We start from the raw sequence: 26,111 nt of genomic DNA on the forward strand, positions 1-26,111 counted from the left end.
CCAGGGAGAACCAGGACCGGTGAGAGCCCAAGGATTCATGTGGGGAAGGCCACAGTTACTTGAAATATAACCATCCCTATTCCTACCAGCCTCAGAAGAATGTCTAAGGATGTGCTCTTTTTTTGTTGTTTTTACTTTTCTCATTGAATAAAATAAGATTTATCACAGGGCCAAGTGATACCACAGAGTCCTCTGCTGACCACCTTCTCTACTTTTCCTAGGCAGCTTTTAACTTAGGGGCCCCCTTCTCAACCCAGGAAGGAACGACAGTCAAATGAGACTTTGCTCCTAATAGACAATGAACAGAGGCTCAGTTCACACCCCATGTGCTAAATGACATAATCATATCAGCTTCAATTTATTGCATACTCCCTGTGGGTCAGGCAATATACAAAGTATTGGACACAGCTCACGTGGCCCTCATTGCATCCTGGGATACAGGTGCTAATGTCTGCATCTTCACAGTGAGAAGACGAGGCTCAGAGAGATGAAAGGAGGTAATTTAACCTCTGGCAGGGCCGGGAGTCAGAGCCTAGGCTGCCAGGACGCCAGTTCTGACCACTAAGTCTTGTATGCAAGGTGGCAGCCTTCCTCAGAGTTCACCCTAACTGGGGAAAAAAACACAATCACACGCACATGTGCACACACACACACACACACACACACATACCAGTGAGACCCCAACCTGAGGAAGCAGGGGATTGAGGTACAGACTTGAATGGCTCTCCAGGAGTAAATACAAGGGCTAGAGGAAGGCAAGGAAGGTTTCTGGAGGAGGATCCTTGGAGGACGGGAGAACCACTTCTGGTCCTTGTGGGCCTGACTTTGTCTGCATGGCCAGAGTAAGTTATTCCATGAGTCTTGCCCATCAAGACTCAAGGGCTCAATAATTATTTGTCAAGTTGACTAACAAATATAAGTAGGGACACAAATTGGTTTCTACTTCTCCACTAACACAGCTAGACTCAGTAACCACGGCATGACTGGGTGGTTCTGCTCTTCTATGGTGGCTTCCAGTGGGCCCGCTGCTCTGCACCTTGCCTTCCTGGCTTGAGCACTGGGTCCCCAAAGCTGCCACTCACTTCCCTGAACCGTCACAGGAGTGGCTGGCTTTCAGTATTAAATCCCCATCTTAGCTTGGCAGCAGGCCCTTCACCTCCAGTAAGTCCCGCCATCCTCCACTGAAGCTCCCCACTCATCCAGCCCCAGGGATGAAGGTAAAAGAAATGGGGAAAGGGGTGCAGATAAGACCCTGCCATTTCCAAGGCCACATAACTGACCGGAAGGCAGCTGCCATGTCTTGTGTTTCTTGGCTCTTTGCCCACGTGCTGCTAGTAGTTGGGCAGGGCTTTAAAGCTCCTCCTCATAAAAATCAACCAGCTTGTCTTATGGCAAAGAGGGGGCTCCTTCCACTCTAGGGCTCCGATGCTCCTGTGCAGTGAATATGCCTCAGCAACAGGGGATGGAGAGGAGGGAAATTTAAATGAGTCTTAGGGGATTGGAAAATTATTTGGTGAAATGTTCCTAAGCTTTTTCTGCTTAATACCCATAAATTTCAGGGGTCATGTACTCTAACAGCTTTTGATTTATGACGTTCTTATTCTCGAATTGTATTTAAGCCAAATTATGAAAAGGCAGCGAGAGTAAAAAGAGCCTTTTAAAAATGCTTTGGGGCCCATCATGGGGTCAAGCCATTTCTGTTGATCTTTGCCACCACTTTGTTCAAATAAGGGCTGTGGGTGCTGACAGCTGAGTGGCTAATTGGAGTTGGCCGCCAGTCCACCAGGAATCCTCTTCTTAGAAACTTTTTCCTCCCCTTCCCCAGCCCCCGCCACCAGTAAGACCTTTTAATCACTGCCGAGGGCAAGGAAGGGAAGCGTGCCTTGGGTAAACTTTGTGGGGCGAGGTCTCACTCCGCTGCCGCAGCACGCACATATTCCCAAGATCTCTAATTAAAATGCCTACAGTCCACCGATACGCTCCTGTTTCATTGCCCTGGGGTTGCCAAGCTCCCTGCTAATGCCGAACACAAATTAACAAAACGCCGCGTCAGCCTTTCTTGTCCCATTACAATGTTATTGTCATATTTATTAGCACAAATCCCTGTAGGACACCGGGTGGAATATCTAAAAAGTGAGTTAAGCACTCTCCGTGGCTAGATGGGGAAAATGCTTTGCCATTTCCCTGCGGCAGGCATCACCGCTGCGATTCCGCCTCGCAGCCACTCCCGTCGGAGGACAAGCCAGCTGTGTTCTCATGCTGGATGGGGACGTTCTCTAGACCTGTAATTATCTTCCACTCCTGCTACCGTAAAATGACTAGGTTGTTGCCACCGCTTTTATTTCAAAGAACAGTGTTTCATTCGTTTACCAAAATTGAACAAGCTAGAGCATTACCATGAATTAATTACAGACCGAGGGGAAAACAATACACAAACTGCACCCATCATATTGTTCTAAATCACATTAGCCTAATCGCTTGATGTGCGGAATTAAGTTTACTTTTGCACGTCTCCTTCCATTGATTCCTTCCTCTCCCACGTTGTGTCTGTCTGGCTGCCTGCTTCCGCACTTGTCCGTGGGAGACGTATTTTACCCTGAGGAATAGCTAGGTCGAAATAGGAAGAAAACAAAACGAAACAAAACACCTCTTTGGAATGTTTGGCAAGGGAAAAAAGGTATTTACTATTACAATTTTGTTCTTGGCAACAACAGGGACATACATCCTGATACCTTCCTTCTTTCTCCTTACCCACTAGGAAAATATTCTCAAGTCATGCTGCAGGAGAAAGGGTAAGAATCTAAATATTACATAAAAAGGCAGAGAGGAAGTCTGTGTGGAGAATCCGGGTCAAAGAAGTGATGTGTAAGCCATGTCTTGATGGACACATAGAATTTCATCACCTGGAGAAGTGAGGGAAGAAGTGACAGAACTCAGGAATAGAAAGTGGAAAAAAATACAGAGCCTTCAAGAATATATGGGGAAGGGCAAAGCGCTCATGTAGCCTTTTTCATTTCTATTTTTGCTTGTGTTTTATAAACTGTACATACATTAATGTGTGGAGATGTGCACTTAAGGAATTATTTATAATGGAGAACATGGTCGAAACATTTGGCAATGAATGATGCAAACAAGGGAATCTATCTGAGATTTCTAAGCAATCGAGTGACTAGAGCATATAGGTGTCTTACAAAGATAACCTTGTGCATTACATGAGATGCGGGAAGGGAAGGGGGCTGGAGGCAGAGAGGTGGAGCTGAAGGCCACGACTATGGTCCAGATGGAGGGTGCTAGTAAGGACCTGAGCAAGGGCAACAGAGGGTAGAGGGAGAAAAGGGGGAACCACAGGAAACTCTCTTGGAAAAGCCGTATCAATTAGGACTTGCAGTTGGAAGGCTTTGTGTAAGGAAATTGGGATTCTGAAACTGTTATCTTAGAGGGGAAGCAGTGATAGCTTTTGTGAAGGTAGAATAAAGAAGAAGATGTGGAGGAGGGAGAAAATGAGAAGTCCAGCTTTGGAAATGTTGAGTTTAGGGTGCCTGTGGAACATGTGGGTAGAGATGGCCAATAAAACAGTTGAAAATCCAACCTGGAAACTGGGTAGCTAGCTGAACAAACCTTTGAGTACATAACCCCCTCACATAATGACTCCTCTCCCTTTCTGTCCATATATCCTGCAGTCCATCTAGAAAACACAAGGAGCACCTGTGTATGCTAGACTCCATGCTCAAGTGGTCAGCAGGCAAGGGCAGTTAACAAACAAAGGTCGTTTCTTTTTTTTTTAATTTGAGAGAAAGCGTGCACACGCATACAAGCTAGGGAGAGGGGCAGAGGGAGAGAGAGAGAATCTTAAGCACACTGAGTGTAGAGCCCAATGCAGGGCTCGATCCCACAATCCTGGGATCATGACCTGAGCCAAAATCAAGAGTGAGACCCTCAATGGACTGAGCCACCCAGGAGCCCAGCAGAGCCTATGTCTGGGCTAATAAGGCTGAGCCCTTGCACTAACTACTTGGCCATTGGCCTCCGTCCTGGAGGCCAACACAACAATCTCAATGTCATCACTACTATCAGGTGAGGAGCCCAAAGCCATGGGCATTCATTCTCACTCCTCTCACTACAGCCCTCCCCACGCTGCCTGCCACATCAGTACCCAGAATCCACTAGAAATCTTCAGTCAGGAGTATTGGTGTATAAATAAAGAAAGTTGCCAACAAAGCCAGAGGAAAACCATTGGACCCTATGCAAGGTGGCTCTCCTGGTACTTTCTCTTGATGCCTAGGACATCAACCAAAACTGTGACAAGTCAGAGTCAAACTCAATTCACACCATCAAATATGAGTAAGAAAATCTTTGAGTTATAGGGTTTTTAAAAGTTTATTTTTTTATTTTAAGAGAAAAAGAGAGCAGGGGAGGGGCAGAGAGAGAGAGAGAGAGAGAGAGAGAGAGAATCCCAAACAGGTTCCGTACTGCCAGCATGGAGCCTGACTCTGGGCTCAAACCCACAAACTATGAGATCTAACCTGAGCTGAAACCAAGTCAGATGCTCAACCAACTGAGCCACCCAGGTACCCCCTTGAGTTACATGTTATAAGCAAATATTTTCAAGCTTCTCCATGCTCAAGCATCACATATTGCTCATCTTCAAGTCAGGGATTTTAGGGGGACATTTTGGGCCAGTTGGCAATGACTGTGGCCAAGGATTCAAGAAGCAAGATTTTTGTCCCAATCCAGCTACCATCATTGATCCTGAAGCAAGACATTTAACTTACAGCATCTCAGTCTCCTTGCAACAAAGCTTGTTGACTACTTCATGCACATGCAATATTCTGAACATCAGTTTTAAAATTCAGGCTGCAATAATTCTTATTCACTTTACAAGTTAATCTCTCAAGAATTAGAGGAAAATTCCAGATTGAAGAGTTCATGAAAATCTAGTTAGAGAGATGAAAGTAAGATTAATAATTTTTACTCAAATAGAATCTGTCTCTTCAAATGTGGTTTATCTATACCATGGAATACTACATGGCAATGAGAAACAATGAAATCTGGCCATGTGTAGCAACATGGATGGACCTTGAGGGTGTTATGCTNAGACTCCACCTCCCAACTAGTGCACAAAACATATTAAGATATCTGTTGACCAGTACGGGCATCTTCTGTCCCACTGGGAGAGGTAGAATGCATAGGGAGGGCCTGCAGCAGGCACAGGCTGGGGTGCTAGCCTACCTCTATCAGTACAACCCTCCTTGTTGAGTTTCAGCAGTTTTATGGACTTCGGTAACTTGCATTACTGAGGCAGAGGGAGACAGGGAGAGATTCCAGTTGTCATGTAAAAAGGATTTGGAGACATCATAACACCTCCACTGCCCTGAGGGGAGAGGTGAAACTTTTGTGAAGTACACTCCTTGGCCATCCAGAGTGGGCATAGCAGAAATGTGACTGATCTAACCTTCAAAAAATGTTGGTATTTGTAAATCATAAGAGACCATTATGAGGCACATTTACTATCAATAATTTACAGGGAAATAGATGAAAACCATCAGAAGAAATCTTAAGATAAGCACTGTTATGCACTAAATTGCATAATTCATCAGCATCCCACAGCTGGCCGCCATGTTTACTGTCAGTGCCTGGGGCACCCGCAGTTCTACAGCTGCAGAGTTCCCCCAAATTCATCTGTTGAGGGCTTAATCCCCAATGTGACTATATTTGGAAAGGAGCAGTGAGGAGGTGATGAAGTTTAAATGAGGTCATAAGGGTGCGGCCCTGATCAAACAGGACCGGGTGCTTAAAGAGGAAGATACACCAGGGGTGCAAGCACACAGAGGAAAGACCATTGAAGACATGGCACGTAGGTAAGCATTTACAAGCCAAAGAAGGAGGCCTCAGGATAAACCAAACAGCTAACACCTTGAACTTATATTTCTAGACTCCAAAATGTTGAGAAAATCAATTTCTGCTGTTCAAGCCACCCAACATCTGGTATTTTATTACAGCAGTCCTGCCAAATTAATGCAGATGCTCTGAATTCATTTGCTTCTTTACCATGGGAAACAGATCACCTCTGTTTAGATCCTCTAAATACATAATCAAAATAAACACAACTTGTTTTTATGGACTTGCTTGTTTTCTTTTATTGCATTTTGTGCTTCTTGTTGTTCTTCATATGACTTCTGATCAACCCACCCCCACTCCTCTCTCTAGTCCTACCAAGACTCATCATTATAGCGAGGAAGCTTCCATCCCTCTCTCAGACAGCTAAAGACAGGCGAAGGCAATAACTAGTTGCACAGATTTGCAGCACTTTGTGTAAGCTGAGGCCTGCTCAGGATGCTCCAATCAAAAAGCATCCACCTAAAGAAAAACGTGTCTTCTTCCATCTTCCACCAAGATTTCCACCACTGATTTTCTTTCTGCAATGACACTTTCAGCCAAAGAAGCCAGGGATAAAACTGTTGACCTCAAGATTTTTATCCTACTTCTGAGGGCGATTTGGACACAAATCCACAGAGAGTGAACAGTGGGTAAGTGAAATTGATGGTGCCACATAGCATCATCTAAACAAGCATGGTCCGGGGGGACATGAAAATGTCCAGCTGCCTTCATGGCCATGACACATGGACCTATCATAGCTCCTATGATGTCATACTGTATACATCACATTTGAGCTCCTTGTCCCCAGTATGTCAGACTTAACATTAAACAGCAAGACAGGGTATCAATAAGCCTCACTTTCAGGGCAGACATTCTCTCCCTAGAGGACTGAGCTTGCTGTGACATATGATCTTGTATGGGAACAAGCAGGGAGCCTGAACTGCAGCTGTAAAACTGTGGGTGCTCCTAGGCACTGATAGTAAATATGGCGGCCAGCTGTGGGATGCTGGGAAATAACCACTCCTGAGAGGGCAGCCAGAAACCTAAAGGATAGCTCAAACTTCCTCAGAATTACAGTCACCAACAGGAACATTCTCTAAAAGCTGCTCTGAAAACCAAAGCATAACTTCAGGAGACATTATGGAAAGGACTCAGAGGCTCATGCCCTTCAGGATGAATGAGCAGTATCACCTGGGATTTTAGCTCCAAACCCTTGGACTAGAGACATGGACAGCCTAGGACTCAAAGCAGTGCTCACCAAATTTCAGATCCCTTAGGTACAATCTTTGCAAAATGTGGTATGTCTGAATACTTCCTACGATGGCTAATTTTATGCGTCAACCTGACTACACCATAAGGTACTCAGATATTTGGTCAAGCATTATCCTCAGTGTATCTGTGAAGGTGTTTTTGAATGAGCTTAACATCTGAATCTATAGACTAAGTAAAGCAGATTTGCCCTTCCTAATGTGAGTGGGCCTTGTCCCATCAGTTGAAAACCTGAGTAGTTTAAAAAAGCTGAGTAAGAAGCAACTGCCTGATGGCCTTTGACCTCAGACATTAGTTTTTTTCTTGCCTTTGGAGTCAAACTGAAACATTAGCTCCTCTTGGGTCTCAAGTGGGCCAGCTTTTAGACTTGAACTACACCATTGGTTCTCATGGGTCTCCAGCTTGCTCACTACAGATGCTAGGATTTCTCAGCCTCCATAATCACGTGAGCCAACTCCTTACAATAAATTTCTATCTATCTATCTATCTATCTATCTATCTATCTATCTATCTATCTATCTATCTGTCTACCTATCTACCTACCTACATACCTATCTCTCCCATTGGTCCTGTTTCTCTGCAGAGCCCTAATACATCTCCAATACATCTTTACTTAATACTACTAAATCTTTAAGTGGTCTGTTTAAAGAAATACATTTCTAACTCCAACTTTATGTAATATTCACAAATTCAAGTCAACTATTTGTTGTTAAAGACATAAATATATATACTAATTATAATATTAAGCACGCACTTATTAAAATAACAGTTTCCCTGAAAACACTTACTTCTGATGGTAACTGCATACGGAGCAAAACTTCTGTCTCTGATTTCAATTCCTCGCAAATGGAGATCAACTATATTTTCTAGTGAATCTTACCCTCCTTTTGAAGTGGAAAATCTTTCATTCTTAAGCATCAAATGTAATTCACAATACAACAGAAAGAATGCCATTAACATGTGTTTTGGTGATCAGTTGCTACATTTAAAACTGTTACAGAATATGTGGCTTATCATGTCTCACCATTTTGTGGGTCAGGATTTGGACAGTTATCTCTGATCTGTGGCACATCAGCTGGGGAGGGTGGGATGGAAGGGTTCTCTTCTAAGGAGGTTTCTTCATCCACACATCCAGTAGCTTCATGTTCCCTGCCTCTTTCTCTGCCCCGCATCCCCTCCCAACCCCACACATGTCTTTTTGTCCAGGACCTTCCACAGGGCTTTGGCTCCTAACAGAATGGTGGCCTTGTGGCAATCTCCCTCTTGTGTGCTGGCTCAGGGCCCCAAGAGTGAGCATTCGGAGCCCCAAGTGGAACTGGAAGACTTCTGATGTCAGTCCTCGGCCACATCCTATGAACCAAGAATAGCCCAGAGTCAAGGAGAGGGGAATTAGACCCCACAGTTTCATGGAAGGAGTGTCAAAGAATCTGTGGCCATGTTTATTTCTCTACCCCATTCTTAATGTGCTCAACAAGGAAAAACTTCCCAGACATGGGATTTCCACGTCACAGATAAAAGTGTATATATACTATGTATCCAGAACTTACACAGGAGCCAGGCACACTGGAACGTGGGCATGGGGTTGGCTTTGAAATCAGTTATAGAACTTACTGGATGACCTTGAGACACTTAAACTCATTGCTTAAGTTCACTGAATCTTGGGGTTCTGTCTGTGAAGTGGAATAATGATACAGTCCAGGACTGTTGTGTGGATAACTAGCACAAAGCCTGAATCATCATGGTCCCTCTTTAACTGTTAATGTTTTTAAACAAACCCAGAGAATAGTGAGGACTTCCCAAGGATGTTTTTAAAATACTCTATTTATTATGATAAAACCTATGCATAATGTGAAAGAGAATGAAACATGATAGAAAACACCCTCTCAAGCTTAAAGCTACAGTATTTAGAGGAAATCCACTACATGCATCTTCTTAGAGTGTTAGAGTTACCCCCAAATTCCTGCCACAATATTTGAGATGTTTTTACTTAGCAATCATGTAAGGAACTGGCAAAACAGCACCACCTTTTTAAACATTTTTTTTATGTTAACTTATTTTTGAGAGAGACAGAGACAGAGACAGAGAGAGACAAAGAATCGAAACAATGCGGGGCTCAAACCCACGAACCGCGAGATCATGACCTGAGCCAAAGTCTGATACTTAACCGACTGAGCCACCCAGGCACCCCCGGCATCGTCTTTTTAAAACTATAATTAAGCAGGCACTTGGGGAGGTAGGAGAAAGTGGAATTCATGGCAAGTTGGCAACGCTCTGATCCACAGGAGGTCAGCGGTGGTGAAAACACCCCCTGTAGACAGGCATTTTGGGAATGTGCTGGATGTGCTTTTACCTGGCACAATGTTGGGAGCAGGGTAAGCATTACTGTATATCGGGGGCAAAGACAAGGGATGCTGGGCACACAGAACTATCCCCCATGATGAAGCGCGGTCTCGCCATATGGTCACATGAGTGAAAACCTTGTTTTTGTGAACCTAGAGCTGACTTCATTTTATGTATAAGCATATGTCTACTTAGCTATAATATATACTTTATTTTCCAGGAACGTAAATAATACCTAAAGCCAGGGAAGACTGTTCTCTATTTTGTTCAGAATTCCAAGAGTTGTTTACCATTTCGGAAAATCGTGTCACCAGCAGCAGGACCAGCTTTGTTACCCGGGTCGCTGATAACACCATTTTAGGCTGCACTGGAGGTAGCAAATGTCAAGCACCTGACCACTTCATATGGTGTTCAGAACGGGACGCCTGCACCGGAAGTAATTATAAGTTACTTTGCCTTTATTCCTCTTTATGTTTCAGGTATGGCATGACACTGGTTTTTCTTAGATTATGGGTACGGGTGGGCTGTATCATCTGGGAACTTCACTTTGGGATTGTAAATAGGGCCTTAAAACTATTTGTAATTAAAATGAGGGCTGAGTCTGACAGGACTTTTAAGCCTACTGCTTTAAAAGAAGTTTGCTGTGGATCAAAAATGCCTTTCCAAGTGGAAACACCAGGGAATCATTTCCTTTCTGGAACCTGCTGGACCTGGGAGCAGCCCAGCCAGGCTGAGCAGAAGCAGCTGACTCTGAGGCATGAAAGAGCTCTTTCTCTTCAGCCCTCACAGGTGAAAAGACATGGACGCCCCATTAGCTTTTCAAAACTGAAGGAAAGACTCTGCAGACTTCACATGGCCATGTGAGCCTCCATACGTTATTTAACGTAAGCCTCAATTTCCCTCCCTGTGTAATAGAGATCAAAATAGCTCTCCTATTTGGATGCCTGGGTAGCTCAGTCGGTTAAGCATCCAACTTTTGATTTCAGCTCAGGTGGCACAGTTCGTGAGATAGAGTCTGGCTCTGGGCTGACCATGCAGAGCCTGCTTAGGATTCTGCCTCTCCTTCTCTCTCTGCTCCTCCCTCTCTCTCAGTCTCAATATAACAAATAAACACACTTCAAAAATAGCCCTCAGAAATACAAATCAAAACCACACTGAGATACCACCTCATGCTGGTCAGAGTGGCTAAAATGAACAAATCAGGAGACTATAGATGCTGGTGGGGATGTGGAGAAATGGGCACCCTCCTACACTGTTGGTGGGAATGTAAACTGGTGCAGCCCCTCTGGAAAACAGTGTGGAGGTTCCTCAAAAAATTAACAATAGAACTCCCCTATAACCCAACAATAGCACTGCTAGGAATTTACCCAAGGGATACAGGAGTGCTGATGCATAGGGACACATGTACCCCACTGTTCATAGCAGCAGTCTCAACAGTAGCCAAATCATGGAAAGAGCCTAAATGTCCACCAACTGATGAATGGACCAAGAAGATGTGGTTCATGTATACAATGGAATACTACATGGCAATGAGAAAGAATGAAATCTGGCCATTTGCAGCAATGTGGATGGAACTCAAGGCCATTATACTAAGTGAAATAAGTCAGGCAGAGAAAGACCGATACCATATGTTTTCACTCATATGTGGAACAGAGAAATTTAACAGAGGACCATAGGGGAGGGGAAGGGGGGAAAATAGTTAAGGAGAGGGAAGGAGGCAAACCATAAGAGACTCTTGAATACTGAGAACAAAGTGAAGGTTGATGGGGGGGGGGGAGAGGGGAAAATGGGTGATGAGTATGGAGGAGGGCACTTGTGGGGATGAGCACTGGGTGTTATATGGAAATCAACTTGACAATAAACTATACTGAAAAAAAATACCCCTCATATTAAGTACCCATGTGGTTTAAGTCCGATAACTAAGATAAAGCATATTTAGTGCTTCTCTAAGCATCCCTGAGCATATGATGCTCAATAAAGGAGAACATGTATTTATTAACACTTGGATAGCACTTTACAGTTTACAAAGCCCTTTTCCATATACTGTTTCCTTCGAACTTGGCATACATTAGCCCATATAGCCTTCCCAACAACTTCTGAAATATTATGTCCTATGATCTAATAAAGTTGGGGTGACACCAAAGTGTGTGCATGCTCTTTCCACAATACGTATGCGCCTCCACCCATGCTGACATTATCATTCCTTGAATCACTCGTTCAACAAATATTTATTGAGCACTTGCCACATTCAAAGCACTGGGCCTCAATATCACCCCCCAGGGAGGAAGGGACCAGAAATATCACCCCCCAGGGAGGAAGGGAGGTGCAGGGCTGCCACTGTACTTGCCCCAGGTCAAAGTGGTAGCCATTAAACTGACTTCTCTCATTCAGGATCCATGCTGTTCCATTTATATTTACTCTATACAGTTCCGAAGACTAAAGTACCCCCTTAGACGAGAAAGTCTGCAAGAGGAAGCTAAGGGAAGTTCTGGAGGGGAAAATGCCCTTGCTAACAATTTAAGTTGTCAACAGTGGAAGAGGGCCAGCCCTTTGAGAATGGAGGCTGTGCTGCATCTTTAGCAAACACTAGGGAAGAGTCTGAGGCTTGGCCCTGGGAGGAAGGGCCTTTCCAATCGATTCAGTAAGAATCCAGGAATCACTTCAAGACTACTTCTCAGGGTATAAGTTTTTGCTTTTAACTTGTCCCTTCCAATGTCAGATGTTGTTCCCTCAAGTTCACTATTTCGGTTATATTTTAACCTTCCAGCTTACACAGTGGGGTGAACTGGCTTGAAAATGGTCTGGAAGCACTGGGGGAAGGGAAGAGGGAAAATAGTTTCAAACAGAGAGGGAGGCAAACCATAAGAGATTCTTAAATACAGAGAACAAACTGAGGGTTGATAAGGGGACCGAGGAAGGGGAAATGGGTGATGGGCATTGAGGAGGGCATTTGTTGGGATGAGCACTGGGTATTGTACGTAAGTGATGAATCACAGGAATCTACCCCCAAAACCAAGAGCACATTGTATACACTATACGTTAGCCAATGTGACAATACATTATAATAAATAAATAAGAAGGAAAAAAGAAAAAAAAAAGAAATTGCTCTGGAACTTAAGTGATTCCATGGTCTCAAAGTAAATTCTCCTTATCCTGTTCTAAATCTGTACTCCCAGGGAAGAGGAATTATAACCCTCTGGAAACTGATACACAAGTACACAAACAGAATACTGGAAATCTTGGCCAAAGGAGGCCTTGGCTTTGCTTAACTTTGTCCAGTGTAACTCACACTATCCACTGTTAGAAATCTACAAGGACAAGCCAGGTCTTTGGTCCCATGGAATTTTTTTTTCTTCAGGCATGAAAATGTTAAATATAGCCATAAAAACAGTGACCTAACCTGTGCCCAGAAATATATTTTTTATTTCCAGTTTATTCCACATTACTCTGATTGCAAGCCAATTAGTAGAAACTCAGTACTTGACCTTAGCAGAGATTTGGGCTGATTTGGAAACATGTATGAGACAAACTTTTCTGAATGTCTTTTTTCCTTACCCTGCTAACAAAAAATTTCAGTCCCTTTATTTGTGACTGGGTTCATGACAAATGACTTCTAACTGAAAGGGAGGGCAATAGAAATAAAAGACCAATCCTCCATACCATCGCAGGTCATTGGCTTCCACACATTGTCACACACATCACACCCAACTTGACTTTATAACTTCAGTTCCCTGGAGAGAGTTTATACTTACCTGGTCTCATTAAAACAACGCACAAGTGTACAGCTTTCTCACTGTGGGACCAATTAACCATTTCCATATCAGGCACCAACATAATCACACCATCCAGCTTACCCTCATTATTTATGTCAAGTATTTAATTATGCTACAAACACTCAAAACAAGTGCTATATTTTCATACTGTGGGTAGTGATTTCAGACATTAGAACCAATTGGGGTTTCTCTCCTACCACTGTTTCTTTGCTTTCTAATGTGTGCACCAAAATATAAAACGATCTACAGCTTTCCACTTGAAGCATTTTTACAAATGAGCTCTTGAAAGGGATACAATCAAATATGCTTGAACATCTATGGCATCTGAAAGGGATAGTTCCCAATATAAGGGGAAATGCACAAGTGACTGTATACTGTACTGACCCCCAAATCTCATGGCAAAGTCCCCCAGCACAGGCAAACAATGGCAACACCATGAACGAATGGCACACATTTCTCAAAACTGAAAAATGACAGAATCTATTCCTGGAGTGGTATTCTTTACTGATCAATAAGCTCAGTGCCTCACATGACATTTTTGAGTTATTCTCTTTGGGATGAACAGCATATTTTAATAGCTAATTGTTAGATTAAGCCTTGATATCATCGCAATTTCCCAATAGTGGGGTACAAAATCCTAAAGGACTGTGAAGAGAAGTGGTCAGTCTCTTTTTTAAAAAAGGCCATAAAGAATGAGAATAATTCCTAATTCTTTATAATAGTTTAGAAACGGTTCATTTAGAAATGTAACAGTTTAGAAATGGCCCAAAGGAATTGTTTGTTGCATGACCTCCAAGTCCTGTCTCCAAAATGGAAAGCATGAATGCCCCAAAGTTGGCTTTCTCCTTGTGGTTTTCTCTTCAGTTCTTCCTTTCATTGTTCATAGTTGCCTGTCAAACAGGATTAAAATCGTGATGCCAGCCACAGGCCAGCTCAAAGGTTGCATTCAGGGCAGGCCCTCAGATATGGCTGCTGTGATGTTAACATCGGTCTGGTGACAGGGCTCAGGCCCAGCTCTGGACACCAGGGAAAAACAGACTCCTTCGTGTTCGATCCTGGTTTTCTCATCAGAACGATGATGTCCCAGGATGACTTGTGGACAAATGTGAAACGGGAAAGAGGAAACCTTTCTTTCAATCCAAAAGGAAATGACCCAACAGATCTATAAGCTGACAACCATATGCTTCTGTTGGCCATTACTGAGTCCCTTCTGAACTGCAGCAGGGGATATAGGAGGGAGAGGGATGGTTAAGTACTCATTGGATGGGGCATGGAATAGGCTCTCTCCTTTGGGTTTTATTCCAGTACCTCTTTGTTAAGTGCCATTTTCTGATGGCTGGACAGGGACTCATTCTTTGCCAGCCCAGTGTTGGTTCCCAAGTTTAGTACCCATCCTCTTAAAAGGCTGCGTGTTTCTTCAGGATTACTTTCAAGCCCTATACTTCTGTTTTGAAAGAATAATGGGTTTTGCTCTGTAATGAGACAGCAAAAGAGCAAAGGTTTTTCTTACCAAATATTCAGCTCCCAGAAGTTGAGTCACTATCATGGGGCTAACCAGACAACGTCACCACCTTGCAAAGCACAGCATCGACACTATTTTTCCCTGGCACATCAATTTTCTCATAACGGCCAACTCCACTGTGTTTCTGAAGTATACTCCTTACAGAGAAAGTAAGGCCACCACTCCTCAGCCCAGCCCCTTCCTCAAAGGGCTGGCATAGCCTGCCTGCAGGACTGTGCAATCATTTTTGAAAATCAGCAATGCTGGGACCAAGTTCCATTTCTCTGATCAATCAATGCAGCTGCTGAAAAAGACCCGCACACTTGTGTCCCTCACAAATACAAATTTAGGTAGAACCCTCCGGAGTTGGCGGGAGACTCAAGAAGAGTTCACATGTCTATGCCGCTCAATTCTCTGTAAAACACAACTGGTCAAAAAGTAACAAGAGCAATTGCAGGGAAGCCTACAATGTGGATCTCAGGATATATTCCCATTACTCCAGGGTGTCACATAGACTCAGTGGAATGATTTTTCAGCTTAATACAAAGTGAGAACTGCCACTGGGTAATAAATTCCTTTCTGTCCTAAAATAGTCGTCCACCAGATGATCATTGCAAGAAGCAAGAGGTGTTTTATCTCCCCAGGTGGTAGCAAAGTGCCTCTTCTGATGGAAAAGTGCTGATTTATTCCCAAATGCACAAATCCTGCTTGCTGCTCACCTCCGTCCCACCCTCCTGAAGGCAAGGATGTTCCTGACTGTCAGCACTGCTGGCTGAACTCAGCAGCAAACTTTATCACATCTCATCTCAGCCAGGCTCTTAGCTGAATGAAGTGAGAGTCCACTGATGCTAACATTGGAAGAACCCAGAGGAAGGGGAGAGAGGTCTGACTTCCGGGGGAGTGATTTGCACTCATTACCATTTGCTATCTAGCCACTGTGGCCAAATGGCAGCATCCCTCATCAGGCTGTCCTTGAACATCACTCACCAGTGACTAGCTGGAGTGTGTCTGTGTGTTGTAGTGNAAATGCCCAATGCTCCTGTACCTCTTCAGATATTAACATGTGTAGGTCAGAATTAGCCAAATTTCAAACGGCCACGAGCATGTCCCAAATGGCCCTCTGCTTGCACCTCCTCTCCTCCAAGTCCCAATCTAAATCTCGGCGTCTGACAAACCGTGGGTGAGAGCTTGCAGGAATACTAGGGAAGGAGCCTTGCCAGAACTGAAATCGAGATGAATACAACAATGAAAAACACTCAGGACCTCGTGGGCTTTTGCAAGCAGAGCACTCGAACCCAGTATGTGCAAACCAACAGATGCAGGATTGGCCACAGCGATTTATAGCGGAGATGCTAGCAAAGATTTATAGCAGAAGTGAGAGTGTTGGTGTTCTTGCAAATGCAGAGGTTTGGGGGAGACAGATAGAAAAGGACAATGGAGAAAGAGAAAGTGACAGATTCCAATGCAACCCAAACATTCGGAGCCACTCTTACTATCAGACTTTACCATGATTTCGGTGATCCTAATAGTCTTTGAACCACACTGGAAAATATCACAATAGATGTTTGAATTAAAATCTAGTAGATTTGCCAAAAGACCAATTGTTTAAAATTGGCAGCATCCCAGAGAACTTACTAGGCTGCATACTGCCCGGGGCTGAGAGAATTGCTAATTCCAGAGAAAGTTAATTATCACCTTATTGATAAAGGGGTAATTTTTAAAGCTTATGGTGTGGCTTTTGTGACTCATTAATTAAAATTTAGAGTAATTTACTAGACACAGTGGTGGTTTCTGTTACATTATATAGGTACCAAACCATTTGATTTTTTTTTTCTCCCAGGGGCTGTTATGAATCCCGGTCATTTCTCCTCACCTGTCTGCCTTCCAAAGCAACAACAACAACAACAACAACAACAACAAAAACAGTAAAGACGTGTAAATCTCAAACTAGCCCTTTGGGAGATCGCTGGATTAAGATGCCCAAAGAGGCACTTAAACAAAGCTCCCTCCTAGATAGGTCCAATGTGCCCATCAAAATGAAGAGGCATGTGTGCTCCCACCCAAAGGGACCAATTTTACAAACTTCATCTCCAAAATGTTAGACCGAATGTCATGCCCGTCGGTAGTTAAATGGGAAGAGAGTCACTCCTCCCCTCCTCGCTCTTCTCTCCTTCATCGATCGAGTAAAAGCCTAAGGCTCGGGGAGGCAGAGGAGCGGCACAGACTGAAACGGGAGGTGCTTGGAATCTGAAGCCCCCAGCCCGACAGGACTCGGGCCAGCGTCGCCTCCCGCTTGCTTCAGGGCGCGTGGACTGCGATGGGCACGCCCCGGCTACCTGGCATCTGCGTGATGCCCAGGCTTCGAGGGGAACACACCGGGGAGGAACGACGCCCCGCCGAGCTCAGCAGCCCCCCGCCCCACCCCGGGCCCTCCCGGGAGCGAGTTCTGAGCTTCGGCCCGCCCCCCACCTCTGCCTGGACTCAGCGGTGTCAGAAGGGCGATATGTGGGTTCGATGTGTCCTCTGGCCGCCGCGAACTGTCAGCAGATCAGCAAAACACTCGGAAATGGAACTCCCCCAACGTACGAAGGGGTATTCCTCTCTGAGCATTGCTTCTTTTCATTCCAGGGAACTTCAGCAATGTTGCCTTAAATTTGTTGGAAGTTATTTGCGATTCAAAATTGAGATGAAAAATATAAATAAACGCCCACATTATGAGAGTGGTCTGACGCGATCTGCTTGTGATTTTCATATCATTTAAAGTTTTAAAAATGTTTAAATTCGATCTTGGTGCTTTGGGGCACCGCTTGAATATTTTATAATAAGCAAACATTACTTAACATTGAAAAAGTCATTACTTCTTTGAATTTCCAGTGTAAAAGTTCTTGCCACGGGACGACAGCCCCGAGGGGTGTCCCAGGGTGGACTTGATTTCTAGCAGCTGGTCTGCGGGCCCTGCCACCCCAGCCCCCAGAAGCCAAGAACCAGAAAGTGAAACTGCTTCTGCTGGTTTCACTTGCCTTGAAAACACACCACCAAAAGCAAATAAAGGACCGAAAGCGATTTACTCTTGTTTCTCTTATTGTTTTATATTCTTTCTATTATTGTTCATTTACTTTTTTTTTTTTTTGCAACCCAGTAAAAGTAATGTGGGCGACACAAAGAAATTGAAACATGTTGCATACAGAAGAACTGATTTTTCTGGGATTTGCACTTGTAATTCTATAACGCAAGCTGGCTGATAAATTTACCAAAATATTACAGAGACTGTCCACATGCACAATTTAAAGAGCTAAGGAAAACAAGGTTACGTTTTCAAAAATGTGTGTCACACATAGGTTTAAAAGGCAAAGATTCTGGTGCCACCAAACAACTACCCTAAAGCTGAACTTCCATGTTAACATTTTATTTGAGTTTAGATGATCACTACTGTCCTTCTAGGTAATCTTCGCCCAGCTGCTGCTGCTCATATAACCGCCCCCCTCAACCATGTTTTCCGGTTAGTTCTACCAAGCAACATAAAAAATGCCTCACATAAATATTGTACCCCTAGATAGTTTACTTTACCACGCCGTAAATTCCTTCTTAGTTATTTTTATGCTTTCACTTCAAATATTCTATTTAATTTTTTTTAAGTCTTGAGAATAAAAGCACTCTTCAACAATGGTTCCTCTGACTGAAAAGAAAGGAAAACACAAGAGTGTACAACGTCTCGATTCTCAAAAGCCTGGATCACTTTCTCAAGTACCACAGTGTCTGAGACCAACCCAAAGCCACTTTCTCAGAAAGCTCGTGATTGTCTAACCCTCTTGAGTACTGTCATAGAATCCAGAGACAACACCATCGGTCACCTCTCCAGTATGTTAGAGGTAGTAGAAAGAGCTTTGACTTAACACCTCAACTATCAGTCAAATGACTTACAGCCGATAACCACCCTCGTCCACTGTCTTGTTCTGCTCGGCAAGCAAGCTGCAGAGGTGCCTTCATGCTGTCACATTTTAGTTACACGACACCCCACCCGGGAAGAAGGTGGCTCTGTATTTGAACTTGGGAAAACTGATCCTGACATTCCATAGCCACCTGGTTTTTTCCCAAAAACTAACCAGTACCAGCAACTAGCAGTAAATAGCATTCTCATCTATCTTGATTAAGAAAAACACAGTACAAAGACATGTAAAATATTCCATCTGGGATATAAATAATAAAATTCAATTTTAAAAAGTACTCTTGCATGCTCACAACACATCAATTTTAATAATTAGACTTTAGTAAATATGTTTATCCCAAGACATATAACACTTTTTAAATTAAAAAAAGACAAAAAACAAAAGCAAAGCGAAATCATCATGCAAAAACAAAACAAAACAAAACAAAAAACCCCCCACAGGTATTTGAGTTCACATTCAGGGGGTGAAAACAACTTTCTATATATTTAAATGCAGTTAAAGAGTAGTGAATGTGTACATACCCCGAATTTATAAACTATATAATTCTATCCTGCATCTTCCTCTCTGAGATCTGGCTAAGAAATCAAACATTTTTGTTTTGAGTAGGAGGAACTGAAGTTTACCTGCTGGCCTCAGTGGTCTTAGGACAGGGCACTCGCGCATGGCCGTAGAGGTAGGCACGCAACCCAGATAAACTGAACCAGGTAACCTGTCGTGCTGACAGGAGAGAGAGAAGGAATCCCGTGCCAACGGCACACCCTCCAATTGTGCATCTCCCTTACCTACGGCTTGTTCACCAGAGCCCTGATCAGGTTCTTTACCAGGCCGGGAGTGTTGACTCAGAAGACAGATGACTTTCGGTACATGCAAACCGAGTATTACAAAAGCTAATCTTCCACCCGTGTGTTAGTAGCTCACAGTTCGTCTCCAGCAGCCCTGCTCTCCGGCTGCAAACATCTCATTAGACTAATGCATTCAGCACAGGCAGAAAACTCGATTTACCATAGCTACAGCAATGAATTTCCATTACGATGACAGCTTCAACCACATCATGTCCGGAAAACCAGCCAACCACTGGCTTTTAAAGAACACACACATTTTACATGCAGAAAACGAGGCGTGTGTGTGTATGTGTGTGTGTGTGTGTGTGTGTGTGTATGTGTTTCGTGTTTCCTTCCTCTTAGCAGCCCAACTAAGAGAAAATGTGCAGTGTAGCTTTTTGCCGACATGAGCTGCAGGGTAATGACACTTCTGCTTCTTTGGTAGTTACGTCCTTGTAATAACCTGAATTATGTCACAATTGTCAGAATGGGTGTTTCCAACATTTCGGTTTTCATTACCACTCCTCTGTTGCCATAGAAACCAGACTGTAACATCATCTCTTTGTCCCACTCCTACAGCAGTGTGGGCCAGCACCGGGCTTGTAAGATACTGCTGGTCGAGAGGAGTGGATGTTTGACTCTGGACAAATAAAACAACAACAACAAAAATATTCTAATAACATAACTGTTCAGGAGAGCCTGTGTGTTTGCCAGAAGAATGTTGCCTACTCAGGTGAACACACCACGGGCATACAGATTGACTCTACAACTGCATACAACACACGTAGTCAGTGGATGGAGCCCAGACTGGAGCTCCAGATCCGTGTGTAAGTGCAGAAGCATTTCTACACTTGTGAACATGATCAGAACTGAATGGGATAGAATGGTCCTCACATGAAAAAAGGGCTACTATTCATCCTCCATGCCCCATTGTGTTCTCTGTGGCAAATCAATTTATACTGGTAAAGGGACTTTTTCTCCTTTTTTTTTTTTTTTTTTGTAAATTGGAGCAAGAGTCCCCATTGTCCAGTTCTTTCAGCCCATTCTGGAGTTATTATTCCAAAGTATTTCCTACAAGATGAAACATCCATTCAACAAATGTGACCACCCGTAGGCTTACCCCTGGGGCTGAGCAACAAGCAAATTTAGCAAATGTTTAGGACTAAACATGAACGAGGGCCAGTTAAAGCTTAGACCACAACTTGAACAGTTACCAAGAGTGACAGAAATGAAATTATAATTTGAGGTTTTTTTGAATATATATATGCAGTGTTACATTAGAAAGAAATAAGAAGCCTCTCTCCTCAGTTATAAACATAAGAAAAAATTAATTTTTTTAAAGTCAAAGCAGTGTACTTATTGAGCAAGAAATACAGTTGCTACTTTAGTTCATTTAATCATCTAATTTTGTTGTTTTGTTTCGTGTGGGACAGGCAAGTTTGGTCGTTTTTCATTTTGGTCATTTAATAGAAGTTGATTTCATTAAAGGAGGAGGAGGAAAATGGGGGAAGGAAAGAAGAGGAGGAGGAAAGGAAACAGGACCCAATGGATGATTTCGACTGCCAGCATCTCTGTCACAGTGGTTGTGTGTATCATGTTCATGACCTCAAGCACAATCCCACAGTATGCTCAGCAAAGGACCTCAAGTAGTCTGGGATGTGAGACCAGCGTTCACTTTAAAATGTTTCTTCAGGTAGATCAAATCAATCTTTCTTAAATAATCAAAAATATTTCTCAAATGTGGTGAAAGAAAGAAAGAAAGAAAAAGAAAGAAAGAAAGAAAGAAAGAAAGAAAGAAAGAAAGAAAGAAAGAAAGAAAGAAGTAGGAATGGAGGGAGAAAGGAAGGGGGAAGGGGGGAAGGAAGGAATGAGGGAAGGAAGGGAGGGAGGGAGGGAGGGAAGAGCTTCACAGAATCTGCCCAAAAGAAAGGAGCTTCCAGTTTTCCCAATCAGCTCTGCGTGAGTCAGTGAGTCCAAGCCTCGAAGTCCACTCTTCCTCACCTCCTCACAAATGTGCTATCGTGACCTGTCCTTAAGCCGAGTGTGCCTGGGATGCAGGCATGGGCATCATAGGTCAAGTGCACAGTGAGACTTAAAACTGAAGTTAACTATAAAGATGGCTTACTTAAGGAATGATCAATTGATAGATCAATTGATGCATCAATCGATAGATATCCACTGGAATTTCTTTTTTTATGCACCAGAAGTATAGGCCTTAAGAAATTAAATCCATGTTTTTAAAAATTCTAAACGTTTTTCATTCCAAGAAAAAATTAAGTCAAGCATGTAAGAGAAAAGAAATTTGGTGGACTGACTGGCTGCATGCAAGCTAAGGAATATGTTAAGCAGAAAAGGGGCCCTTCCCAGCTAACATCCCTCTCAGTCTTGTACACCCCTGGGCTGCAATCAGGATGCTTAGGTTGTGCCACGTTGTTAATTTTCTTTGGCACTGTAGTTACATTTCTGTCTCAGACCACAGGCAGCACGCTCCACTCTTTCCACACAAATGCTACTGGGTTGGCGGTTAGCAAGAGGCGGCCAGAGGAAGCAGGTTAATTTGGGGGTATCCCAGATGCAAAGCTACTCAGAGTAGTATCCCTTTGAAGAGTCATCCCTGTCAGCAGCTGGTAGTAAAGAGCTGTGGCTCCAACAAGCAGCAGGTGTCCCGCCTTCATCTGGGACAGGGGAGTGAGTGCGATTGCAAAAACAACCCATATAATCAACATATTAACTAACACTTACTAGCGAAATACTAAGTCAGAGCCCTTTTCAAGTGTTTCCTCACTTATCACAACCCTATGAAGTAAGTATTATGAGGACCATCCCCATTTTACAGACAAGGAAACCGAAACAGGGATGCTAATAATTTGCCCAAGGTACAACAGCTCAGAAATGCTGGATACAGGATTGACCCAGGCAGTCTGTGCCTAAAGGCAAATAATTAATCATCTGGCCACGTGGCCTCCTGGCACTGCCCCTTCACCCTGCTCTGACATTAACCCAAAGACATACATCAAATCACTGTCCTTAAATAGTATGGGGGATGGGGGTAGAGCCCTAGATCCTCTTTGGGGTCCCTTACGGTTCTGACATTCTACAGTCTGATGAATTGCTTTATCTGCAGGGCTGGAACAGACCAATGCTTTGGGGTGGAAAACTCAGTTGTAGTTGTGGCTATGGCCGTGACTGCTAAGGAACAAAATACACCCTCTCTCTCAATAGAGTAAGACCTGGTGAACCAGTGCTTTGGAATGCCAACTTGGGGTGGAATTGGTGGGAGAGAGCATGGAGAAAGAACAGGAAAGTTTTAAGGCTGAGATTCCATTCCTGAGGTAGCAAAGGGAGACCTGTCTCCCATACTCCAGTGACCACAAGACTTTGCTTCCCATCATTCAACACAGACATTTCCTTAAGTGTTTGAAAGTTTGAGAAGCTTCAGGTTATGGAAGTATGAGGCTTTTGTCACCATTTTGCCAAAATGGACATCGAGGCAGCAAAGGATTTACCTGAGTAGTCAGGCACGAGTGGCAGGACAGAAAGTGCATGCCAGTCCCCATGGCTCCTCCAACCCAAGTGTTTTTCAACGTGAAGCCCTGCCTTCCATGGGGCCAGATTTTCTTTCAAACAATGCAAGCAGGGATCTTTTGAAATTAAAAACAAAACTGTTCTTTTTTAGTGAAGGTAAGCAGGAAACAACCTCAATGTTCAATAAAAAGAGATTACTTAATGGGGCGCCTGACTGGCTCAGTCCATAAAGCGTGTGATTCTTGATCTCAGGGTTATGAGTTTGAGCCTCACATTGGGTGTAAAGATTACTTAAAAATAAAATCTTAAAAGAAGAGAAAGAGAGAGTTTACTTAAGTAAGTGTATCGTGTGTCCACGCTATAGATTATACAATGTACTACCAAAAAGGGTGTCATAGAAGACCATGTAATGACATGAAAAAATGCTCTCAATATGAAGTTGCTAAAAAAAATTGCAGGTTACAGAATAATATGTAGAATCTTGTTTTGAAAAAATAATTTGCAAAATGCTGGAGATATGTTAATAATAATGATCTCTTGGTAATAAGATTATGAGTATTGTGTATCTTCTTAATCTTTCTTTTTTATATTTTCTACAAAAGGGGACCTACTTTTTGATGACAATAAAAAGTTATGTGAATTAACTGGTAACAGCATTTTTCCTATCACATCAACAAACATATTTGCTTATAATTCTCATAAATCTTAAGTCTCAAATTCCTTTTTTAATCAATGAAATAAAAATAAAACATCTGCCTGGTGATTGTAGGCCACATTCAGCCATGGCCTTAGCCCGTGCTTCGAGCACAGAATCTGCCCCCAACTCACTCAAGCTGTCTTTGCGGTCCTCCACTCTGGGCTTCCCCACCTCCTAACACCTTCAAGCCATGCTAGGTACTTAGCACATCCACAATAAAATCAGAGACAGACTCCCTATCCTTCCCCACCCAAGGGGTCTCACAGTCTGTGGGGTCCTCTCCACACTGGTAATAGTCTTATTCAAGTAGAGCCACATGCTAAAGACACCAGAGGTGAGGGTGGGGAGGAGGGAGGTGATGGAATAAAGTGAAAATCCCTCCTGTCCAAGGAAAGAGTGACTCATTCAAGTTCTCCTGGGCCTAAAACATGGTTCCTTTCAGGTGGGGCCTCCTTCTCTTTGTGGATCTGGGCCTGTGGCTCTGGCTGATATTCAGGGATTGACTTAGTGGAAATATTTGTCTCAAAGTCTGGCAGTTTGGGTAGTAGCAAGCCGAGAGACCCTCATCCCAGGGCCAGGGTCTGTTAACAGGGGTGATATGGTAAGGGCATGTGTTGACAGCCAGGAGAGCTTAGGGGGACTACAGCAGAGGCTTTTTCTTTGGTCACTAGGCCGTAAATTCCAAGATGGCAGAGGACCAGTCTTGTACTCCACTGTAACACATGTCTGGTCTACAGTAGGAAGTCAACAAATAATTATTGCTGATGAATAAAAGAAACTAGGGGTTAAAGACGGTGACCTAATCTTAAGCAATATTAGTATAAGCTTTTAGAAACTATTCCTTTTTCCCGGTAAAAGTGATTGACTTTGGATGTCTGTCATCAAAAATAAAAAATAAAAAACAAAAATTCCTAACCTGTTTAAATTGAAAGGATGATGTCTATTTCCAATCTTCTTCCTCCTTTATACTTTTAAAATGTTATCTCCTTTAGACCACTTCTACTTTGAGCCTTTTTGTTTGAAACTAATCAACTTTTAGTTGGTCCAAGGGTTGTGGACCATCGTTAAGCTGAAACTAATCAACTTTTATTCAACATTTCATACATGGGATCTCCAAGCACCTTTGGCTATTTGCTAGATTTCCCTTTCCTCCTAAAGTATTTCCCCTTGCTAAATATGAGAAACCAATCTTGTGATGCTGAGAAACTCCTAGGTTTGGAGAAAGTAAGCCCAGACAGATTATTTGTGCACTCTAAAGAGACTGAAAAGGGGCACCTGGGTGGCTCAGTTGCTTAAGCATTGTGTCATGATTCAGCTGGGGTCATGATCTCATGTTCGTGGGTCTGAGCTGGCTTAAAAATAAAGATCAGTCATTGGCAGAGTGTCCAGTGAGCTTTAGGTGAGGCTGATCCAACAATTCAGTGATATCAGCAAAGAAATGGTCTGAATTATCCTACACTTGGCCTCCCTCATGGTCACAGTATGGCTGCCAGTTGCTTTCAGGCTGCCATACTTTCCTATTGACATCCAACATGAGGGAGAGCCTTTTCAGGTGCCATCCACAGAAGAGCTACTAAGTTTTTTTTCCTGGAGTCTTCTGCCAACATCTCTCTCATCTCATTGCCTGGAAGTGGACTATGCCCCATCCTGGAACCAACCAGTGCCACCAGGTTATGCTGATTGGCTTGAGTCCACCTTTGGAAGGAGAGGAGTTCTGCCAGGGGAGGGGTGGATGCCTGAATAATTGCAATACTCTTAGCAAAAAGGAAGAGAAATGGATGCTAAAAGATCAAAATCAGCAAGAAGCTACTCACTAGTAAAAGATGGGGAGGGGAGATCTGGAAGAAGAAAAGAGTGCGGGGGTAGGGAGATGGTAGGATGTTGTGCATCGTGACTGTGACCCACACCCCATAGCGCTCGCAGACACCGATCTTTAGGAAAGACCACAGAAATTGTGAAGTGCTTGATGTGGTTGAATGTCTTGTAGAAACTGGTGAAGACGCTGAGTTTTGCATTGTGGGTTGATGCAGGTGAAACCAAGATAGATCACGAGAAGCCAGGGGGCAAGACCTAAGGGATTTAGAAAGTGTCAAGCCTAGGGGAGTAGGTAGCTATACCAGGAGGACTCTGGGCTTTCCCAGGATGTGAAACTCAGGAATTTAAAGGGTAGAAAGGCAGCCAGCTGACAAAAGGGCTAGAGTCATGTAAGTTGAGCGTGTATTTAGCTGTATTGTGTCCTTTAATAAAGGAGAGGGATCTTCTGGAGAGGAAGACTTGACTGGAATTGGTACTCTCCAGATGAGTTATTTAAGAGAATACTGGGATTGCTTCAATTTGACTGTGCAGTCTGTCCCCCAGCTG

At 43.4% G+C, this 26,111-nt stretch overlaps 1 protein-coding gene across 3 annotated transcripts in view; it reads right to left on the minus strand.

The window, feature by feature from the left end:
- The window catches only part of SCML4 (Scm polycomb group protein like 4), a 106,080-nt gene extending 86,386 nt beyond the window's left edge, over positions 1-19,694 (minus strand). Inside the window, exon 1 of one of the 3 annotated variants that reach the window (XM_077780029.1) lies at positions 19,490-19,694. The gene's annotated coding sequence lies outside the window, so the exon portion shown is untranslated. The remainder of the gene's footprint in view (positions 1-19,489) is intronic. The other 2 variants (XM_077780030.1, XM_077780028.1) reach the window with 2 other exon arrangements.
- Between the last annotated feature and the right edge of the window lie 6,417 nt (positions 19,695-26,111).

The sequence above is a fragment of the Crocuta crocuta genome, unplaced genomic scaffold, assembly GCF_008692635.1.
Source record: "Crocuta crocuta isolate KB4526 unplaced genomic scaffold, BGI_CrCroc_1.0 scaffold147, whole genome shotgun sequence".
NCBI classification, from domain to species: domain Eukaryota; kingdom Metazoa; phylum Chordata; class Mammalia; order Carnivora; family Hyaenidae; genus Crocuta; species Crocuta crocuta.